The 7,799-nt window shown below is 39.2% G+C and overlaps 1 long non-coding RNA gene across 1 annotated transcript in view; it reads right to left on the bottom strand.

Moving 5' to 3' along the window:
• LOC138160122 (uncharacterized) overlaps positions 1–7,799 on the bottom strand; it is a 380,488-nt gene that overhangs the window by 6,417 nt on the left and 366,272 nt on the right. The gene's annotated exons all lie outside the window — the stretch shown is intronic.

Genomic DNA, 7,799 nt, shown 5'->3' with positions numbered 1-7,799 from the left:
GAGAGAGAGAGAGAGAGAGAGAGAGAGAGAGAGAGAGAACATTTAAGTGTTTCCTATGTTCCTGTGCTAAGGTTAGAAATACAAATATAATGGAACAAGACAGTCCTTGTCCTTAAGGATCTTATATTCTAATGGAGAGAGACAGCATGGGGGACTAGAAAGGTAGAAAGGAAATGGAGGGGAATGTGGCAAGGAGAGGTCAAGGAAGTGGCATGAAAGCTTGAATACCATCAAGCTAAGCAAAAGTTGATCTGTCAGAGCCAAGGAACCTGGGAACAGATTCCAGTTTATTTTGGAGAAGGAGGTAGAGGCAATGGTGCTAATAGAGGCAGCATGGCATGGAAAGGTCTAAGTTAGAATAGAATCTCTGCTTAGCATGGATACAATGACAACAATGAACAGTGGAGAGAAGAGAGCAGCTTCAACTCTATTTTTGTTCTGTTTTTTCTACCAACAAGAATGATCTTTGGACTCAAAGGGAGAAACAGAAAGGGACAATAGGAAATTGAAACACAAATGAGGAGATAGCAAAGACATGTAGCTAGCCTCCGTGAGGGCAGCATTTCAGTGTAACTAGGACCAGATGAACTATAACCTAGGGTATTGAAAGAATTGATGAGTATGATTACTGAGACAATGTTAGTGATCTTTGAAAGATTGCATAAAACAGAAGCGGTACAACAGGATTGGAGAAATGCAAATGGACCAATTTTCTGAAAAGAGTAGAGTTTGAAAACTAGAGGTGAGTGAGCTTGACTTTAATTCCTGGCAATTCTAGATGAGGATTGAGCAAACTACAGCTGGAGGATCATATCCAGCTGACCTATTTTTACATGGCTAGCGAGCTACAGATTATTTTTACATTTTTAAATATAATAAAACTTCACTTAAAATATAAAAACCATTTTACTTTGCTGCCATGCCAGAATAGGCAGCACTGGATTTGGCCCCTGGGCTGAAGTTTGACCATCTCTGTTCTAGAACATATCAGTAAAGTAATTATTGGTGAGCAACCAGAAAAAAGGAATGATCATAAAGAGGCTTCATCAAAAATAAGTCAAGGTGGGGTATCTTCATTTTTTATAGGGTTATTATACTAGTGGTAAAAGAGTATGCTGTATTTATGGGCTACATAGATTTAGTAAAGCATTTAACGAAAACTTTTCTTGTGGAAACAATGGCCATTTGCAACCTAGAAAATAATACAGTTAGATGGATCACAAAATGGTTTGAATGGTCCATCTCAAAGAGTGGCCATTAATGGCTCATGTCAATTTAGAAGGAAGTCTCTAATGGAAGCATTGAAGCTTGGCCAAAACTCTTTAATATTCTTATCAATGACACAAAACTAGGAAGACTAGTTAATTCATTGCCTCAAGGATTCGGGATTCCAAAAGTTCTTGATTATTGTTGTTCAGTGCTTTTAGCTACATCCAATTCTTTGTGACCCCGTTTGGGATTTTCTTGGCAAAGGTGTTAGAGCGGTTTGCTTTTTTCATCTCCGGCACATTTTATATATGAGGAAACTGAGGCAAGTGGGGTTGAGACTTGCCCAGGGTCACATAGCTAGTAAATGTCTGAAGTGAGAAAGGAATTTATAATTTTCATATTATTTGATATGATATGTGTAATGAATATACTAATAATTTAGCTTTCTCAAGAGCTGCCTTTTTTAGCTTTCATCAGACTCACAATGCAGCTTGAACTGATCAATCAAACCTTGACAAGGCTCACAATCACTGGCATCCTGCCTGCTTATCTGAAGTGAAGGAAATCAAAGACTGTAGAACCTGTTCCTGTCACAGAACTCTGGTTCTGGACTTCAGGGGAGGTGGTCACAACTCCCAAAGACTTGACTCCAGAATTGTTGTACTGTGGGACTTGGGGGTTTCTTGTGGAAAATCACTAAACAATTTTTTGTAGTCCACCTTCCCTAGTTGTGATTTAAGTATATAACCTGTGCTTTTACTTCAGCTTGGAGCACATTCCTCACTCAAATTGATTAATTAAACTACTTGATTACAGGCACTCCCCATCTCTAGGCCAGCTTTGTGCCACTCTGAGCATTCTCAGGTTAGAGACTGGCTCAGTTAACAATTTGTTAACAATCCTGTTAACAAAAGAGATCTGGATTTTATGAATTGCAACCTCACTGTGGGTCAATTGTGTGATATGGCAGCCAAAGAAGCAAAACTGATTTTAAGCCACATTAAAAGGAACATTATATTCCAGACTATGGAGGTAATAATCTTAAGACTGTGGATCTGTGGCTAGAAGGGAACTCAAGTAATCCACTCCAATCCTCTAATTTTGTAGATGAGGAAGTGGAGGCTCAATGAATCAATCCACAAGATTTGATTAATCCTACTATGTTCTAGGCACTATATTAAACACTGGTGACATAAAGACAAAACCAAAACAACCCCCATCCTGAAATATGAGAGAAATACAATAAATACACAGAAACATGCATGTACACATATATATTTATATATGATGTATGTGCACATATATTTGAATATCTGTATTTAGGTATATTTATGTAGACATTTGTATATAATAGATAATGAGAGGGGTAGAAAAGCTAGCAGCTGATGGATTTACAAAGGATTCATGTAGCTGAGCTTTGATGGAGAATGGGAATATTCTACTAAGTGGTAGTAAAGAGGGAAGCCCCTCTAGACAAAGGGAAATATATGTAAAAGCATGAAGTGAAGAGTTATTTATATAAGGGGCAGCAAGAAGGCTAGGTTAGCTGGAGCATAAAGTTCATGAAGGGGAGTGATGTATGCTAAGCTGTAAATGTTCATTGGAACCAAGTTGTGAAAGTCATTAAATGCCAAACAGAATTTCATATTTATCTTAGAGATACTAGGGAGCCACTGGGATTTATGGAGTAGGAAAGTGACATACAGCCATATATGCTTTAGAAGAGTCATTTCGGTAACTGTGTGGAGGAGAAATTGAAAAGGGAGAACCATGAGAATTCTATTGCAGAAGTCTAGGCAGAGGGTAGTAAGGGCCCGAAAAAGAGTGGTTTTGGCGTGTGATTAGAAAAAAGAACACAGATGTGAGAGATGTTGTGGGTGTAGAAAAAGTAAGACTTGGCAATTGATTGGATAAGGGGGTCAGTGAGAACAAGTAGTTAAGAATGATTCCAAGGTTCTAAACCCAGGTGCCTAGAAGGGTGATGGCCTCAAAAGAAATAGGGAAATTCAGAAAACAGGTGAGGAAAAGATAGTGAGTTCTGTTTGGAAGGATTGAATCTGAGACGCTTACAGTACATACTGTTCAAAATATCTAATAGGCTGTTGGTGATGTGGGTCTGGAGTTCAGGAGAGAAACTAGGACTGGATATAGTTAGTGTGAAGTCATCAGGTGGATTAAGAACTTTGTTCATAATCAAACAGATTTATTACACCAAAGTAAACAGCCTTGTAAAGTAAAGCCACATCTAGAATCCTGTGCTTGGGTATGGGGGTCACATTTTAGTAAAATTGCTGATAAACTGGAGACCATTCAGATGAAGATAATTAAGCTGGTGACAGGCATTGAGAAGATAGCACTTGAATATCACTTTAAAGAACTGTGTGTGTTTACCATAGAAAAAAGTGGACACAGGACTATGTCATCTTTAGGAATCTGAAGGCCTATGCCATGAAAGAGAGACTTGTTCTTCTCAGATCCAGAACTGGGGACAATAGGAGGAAGCTACTAAGAGGTTCTACCTTCACTTAATGTCTTCCAGCAAAGACTGAATGACCTCTCTTTGGAAATACTATAATAGTTCTTGTTTAGATACACCTTTTTTCTAGATGATCTCTGATGCCCCTTTGTAATAGCAATGAAATTCAAAGATCCCCCTGTATTGGCTTGGTTTTTGGTTTGATTGTGTTAAAACCCAGAGCTTGTGAATCCCACTTGTGGGATGGACTTGTTGACGTGAAAAGAGAGGGCTGAACTGGGAGGAGCTGATGACGTAAATTTAGAGAGACACAAGAAAAGAGAGAGGCAGAAGGACTTTTTGGAAGCAGCACCTTTAGAGGCAGAGAGAGACTGAGAGGATTACTGAGGCCCACTTTGAATTGCCCAGGACTTTTGAGAGCTGCCACCCAGAGCTGCCAAGGACTGAGGAGACATGGCTGTTATGCTGGTACTTTGTCTGTCTGTTTTGATGTTGTTTTGCCAGATCTGTCCACTTGTGAAGGACAGTCCTGTAGTTGCAGAGGTCTGGGAACTTGCTGTTGGTTCAGAGCTACTGAGACTGTTCTGCAGACAGAGAGTGAATGCTGTCCACTGGTGAAGGACAGTGCTGTTGTTGCAGAAGTAATGGAACCTTGCTGTTGGTTCAGAAGCCCTGAAGAAGGATTTTCTTGTTGTATGTTTACAGAAATCCTGGAAGAGGGTTTTGCTAATGTTTTCAGGGGTCCTAGGACTGTTCTTCAGACAGAGAATGAATTAATGAAGAGACTGGCAATGTATCTTGTGGCCTTGCTAAGCTTTGTCTCCCCAGAAACAAAGATTGCTGAGAAGTCAAGATGAAGAAAAGACCTCCATTTGGGTATTAAATTATGTGCTTAAGCTTGTTGTAATTCTGGGGTAGATTCAATTGTGATCCAAGGGTGGGGAACTTTTGACCTTTTTGTGCTCTGTGATTGAACAAATGAATGTACTTTACTTATGATTGGAAACTAATCTCCATTTGAGAACAGGAGCTTTGTGATGGACTAAATGAATGTACAGCCTAGGGGTGGAGTAGTATTTAGAAGAGGGACTTTGTGATTGATTAAATGAATGTAATGTCCAGGGGTGGAGTAGTACTTGATTAAATCACACTTGGGGGTAGTACTTGGAGATTATTGAATCACACTTAGTAAATGCTATATTTTGAATGATGTCATATTTTGATCTTCTCTGTTCTTAATTTTTCACTGAATAAAATGGAGAGCAGCTATGCTGGTATTTTGAACCTTAGGAAGTTGCCTTTGCTTGGCATTACACCCTTTCAACTTGGAGAATCTATGATCAACAGTTGGAAAGATAACCAACTATGTGAAGAATTTCTGATGCATCTCATAATTTTCCCCATCTCTTGAGATATGAAGGTCTTCCTAGAAAATAAATGCATATTTTCCCTCTTTTATTAAACTCTCCTCATTCTAATAGATGTCACAGCTCCAGAGTAGTCACAAAATCTTAACCTACAATTGAAACTAGTTTCACCACACACTTATGAGGATTCCAGTAGAAGTGGGAGCAGAGCATTTGCAAGGTAAGAGGTCAGAAGCCATGGGAAGCTTCTCTGTGAGCATAGAATCACAGATTTTTAAAGCTAGAAGGGTCTCCAAAAGCTACGTAGTTCAACTCTTATGATAATAGGATTCTTCCCCCCTTGCCCTATAATGTCACTAAAAATTAACCTAGTTTCTGTTTGAGGACCTCTAGTGATAAGGAAATCACTATCTTCTGGAACAGTTCATTCCACTTTGGGACAGCTCTAATTTGGAAAGATTTTTTTTCATCTCTATTTCCACCATCTCCCCATTTGCTACTTCCACCCATTGATCCTAGTTCTGCTTTCCCTCCCTCTGGGGCTAAGCAGCACAGCCATACAAAGGTAAGAAAAAAGTCCAATGATGCCCTCCATGGAAATCTGATAGTTACAGCCTGTCAATAGTTCTGAGACATCTGGTGAAGTTGGTGCCCTGCCATGACCATGTGTCTCTCTGACTGTGTTTTGTTTTTGTCTGTTTCCAATGTTCTTCCCTCCTCAGTGCAATTCCCACATCTTTGGAACATTAGGACATTGCACAATATTTTAATGAAATCCAAGAGTCAAACCACATGTGGGACAAAACCCTCAGGTCGAGTAACGTTTAGAACCAGTTGAAACTTGAATGAAATATTGATACAGATTGAGTTTGGGCTGGGAAGCATAGAATGATTTATTGAGTGTGTTTCCTTTTTAGTTATAGTATATTTTCTTATTTCTGAAAATAGGTAAACAGTGAGAGTTTTAGAACTGGAGCCTCCCTGCTGTTATTCCACTTGAGGGCTGTAGCAATAGCAAAGCTGCATAGTATAAAGAAGAAATGTGCCCTTTCAACCCTTGTCCTCAGTGAGATGATAACAACTCACTTTTATACAGCACTTTAAAATTTTTCAAAGCTATGCATATGTATGTGTGTGTATGCTACCTCCTTTGACCCTCACAATAGCCTTGTGAAGTTAATGATATTATTTCCCTTCTTTTTCAGATAAGAAAACTAAAACTCAAAGTCATGTTGCTTTCCCTGTCATTTTGTATTATATAGCAAGTAAATGCAAGATATAAGATTCAAATCCAGGTCTCCCTGAGTGCAGGTCCAGCATTCCACCAATTACTCCTTGCTTGCTGACTGTCACATGGAGTTTTAAAGTTTACAAAACATTTTTCTCAAATCAGACCTTTGAGAAAAATTATCAATGTCATTATCTCCATTTTAGATATGAGTAAATTGAGGCCATGAGAGGTTAAGTAGTTTTCCCATGATAATGCACTTTATAAGTAGAATTGGAAGGACTTGAACCCAGATTTCTTGATACCAAATCTAGCACTCTATACATTGCACCACACTGCCCTTTATGATTGCTAGGCCAATCCAAGGGTTAGAGCACTGAAAATAAAGAGCAATTTGTACTCTATTTTCCTCTCTTCATGTTATGTAGTCATTTTTCAATTGTGTCCAACTCTTCATGACCTCTTTTTGGAATTTTCTTGGCAAATATATGGAGGTTTGCCATTTCCTTCTCCAGATCATTTATAGATGAGTAAACTGAGGCAAACAGTTAAGAGACTTGCCCATGGTCACATGCCAGTAAGTGTTCAAGACTGGATTTGAACTCAGGTCTTCCTGACTCCAGGTCTGGTGTCCAATCTTCTTCTCATATTCAATGTTTCCAGCTAGGAGATATTTATTTTAAGATAAAAAAACAAAGGTTTCTTGGAAAAGGAAAAGAAGTCATAAGGGCATCCTGATGAGTGTATATGGAATAAGCAAGCAGGAAGACCATCTTGCTTGCCAAAGATTTAAATTCTTAAGCTTATCATTCTTCCAAGCCCTAATTGGACAGATAATGAAAATTAGACTCAAGGGATAAAGTCCCCCATCTACAACTAGGAAGCAGGTGTTCTGATTCCCAATTCAGTGTACAGTGCTCTCCACTCTACCATGCTGCATAATTAGAATAAAACCAATAAAAGTTGGTTCTTGGCTGTTAGCTGGCATGAAAATATTTGGCTGGTGAGTAAGAGCTCACTATTCCCTCTTGGTCAGCACCCACCTTTATGTGTGAAGAATTACTTTTCCCTAGCCCCTTCCTTTGTGGTGTGACATTATCTCTAGTTGACACCCTTAGATCCACCATTCAAGGGGAAAGATTTTCCTTTCAACCCCTAAGGGAAGAAAACAAGGAAAAAATGCTTGAGGTATCATTTCACAGATTAGCTCTAGTTGTCTCACCATTTGACAAGCCGGCTCATATGTGTCTAGGTATTGGATCAGATGCACTTTTCTTCTCTGCTTTGGGGAGACTTTAAAAATGTGGATCAATACAAACTCCTGTCCATCTTGAGCCCCTAGCTGAGAAGGTCCCAGTGACTAAACAGATAAAATCTCTCTCTGTCTCTCTGTCTCTGTCCCTCTCTCTCTGTTTCTCTGTCTCTGTCTCTGTCTGTCTCTGTCTGTCTCTCTGTCTCTGTCTCTGTCTCTGTCTCTCTCTGTCTCTGTCTCTCTCTGTCTCTGTCTCTGTCTCTCTCT

This window comes from Petaurus breviceps, unplaced genomic scaffold (genome assembly GCF_028583685.1).
Source record: "Petaurus breviceps papuanus isolate PSGF00001 unplaced genomic scaffold, PetGlider_PUasm1.0 179, whole genome shotgun sequence".
Classification (NCBI taxonomy): Eukaryota; Metazoa; Chordata; class Mammalia; order Diprotodontia; family Petauridae; genus Petaurus; species Petaurus breviceps.
Note: the sequence above shows the minus strand (reverse complement) of the source record. Positions and strands in the feature narration are given on the sequence as shown.